The sequence below is a fragment of the Procambarus clarkii genome, chromosome 10, assembly GCF_040958095.1.
Source record: "Procambarus clarkii isolate CNS0578487 chromosome 10, FALCON_Pclarkii_2.0, whole genome shotgun sequence".
Taxonomy (NCBI): domain Eukaryota; kingdom Metazoa; phylum Arthropoda; class Malacostraca; order Decapoda; family Cambaridae; genus Procambarus; species Procambarus clarkii.
In genome coordinates this window covers 35,002,080-35,003,577 of record NC_091159.1, presented here as the reverse complement: position 1 = coordinate 35,003,577, position 1,498 = coordinate 35,002,080, and positions in this window count along the sequence as shown.

Here is a 1,498-nt window from a genome sequence, read left to right as displayed (position 1 = left end):
CCTAACCAAACCTAACCTAACCAAACCTAACCTAACCCAACCTAACCTAGCATAACATAACCCAACCTAACCTAACCTAACCTAACATAACCTAACCTAACCTAACATAACCCAACCTAACCTAACCTAACCTAACCTAACCTAACCTAACCCAACCTAACCTAACCTAACCTAACCCATACTAACCTAACTTAACCTAACCTAACCTAACCTAACCTAACCTAACCTAACCCAACCTAACCTAACCTAACCCAATCTAACCTAACCTAACCTATCCTACCCTAACCAAACCTAACCTCACCTAACCTAACTAACCTAACCTAACCCAACGTAATCTAACCTAACCTAACCTAACCTAACCTTACTAACCTAACCTTACCTAACCCAACCTAACCTAACCTAACCTAACCCAAACTAACCCAAACTAACCTAACCCAACCTAACCTAACCTAACCTAACCCAACCTAACCTAACCTAACCTAACCCAACCTAACCTAACCTAACCTAAACCTAACCCAACCTAACCTAACCTAATCTAACCTAACCTAACCTAACCTAACCTAACCTAACCTAACCTAACCTAACCCAACCTAACCTAACCTAACCTAATCTAATCTAACCCAACCCAACCTAACTAACTTAACCTAACCTAACCTAACCCAACCTAACCTAACCTAACCTAAATTTGGGCTACTTTCGCTACTTTGCAGCCCAAATTTGGACTAGTTTGGCTACTTTGTAGCCAAAAATTGGGCTACTTTTGCTACTTCATAGCCCATAATTGGGCTACTTTCGCTACTTTGTAGCCCAAAATTGGGCTACTTTCGCTACTTTGTAGCCCAAATTTGGCTACTTTCGCTACTTTACAGCCCAAAATATGGCTACTTTCGCTACTAGTAGCCCAAAATTGGGCTACTTTCGCTAGTAGTAGCACGAAATTGGGCTACTTATACAAATAAAATGGGCTACTTTCGCTACTAGTAGCCCAAAAATTGGGCAAACTAATCTAACCTTACCTAACCTAACCTAACCTTACCTAACCTAACCTGACCTAACCTAACCTAACCTAACCTAACCTAACCTAACCTAACCTAACCTAACCTAACCAAACCTCACCTAACCTAACCTAACCTAACCTAACCTAACCTAACCTAACCTAACCTAACCCAACCTAACCTAACCTAACCTAACCTAACCTAACCTAACCTAACCTAACCCAACCTAACAAACCTAACCTAACCTAACCTAAAACCTAACCCAACCTAACCTAACCTAACCTAACCTAACCCAACCTAACCTAACGTAACCCAACCTAGCCTAACCTAACCTAACCTAACCTAACCCAACCTAACCTAACCTAACCTAACCTAACCTAACCTAACCTAACCTAACCTAACCTAACTTAACCTAACCTAACCTAACCCAACCTAACCTAACCTAACCTAACCCAACCTAACCTAACCTAACCTAACCTAACCTAACCTAACCTAACCTAACT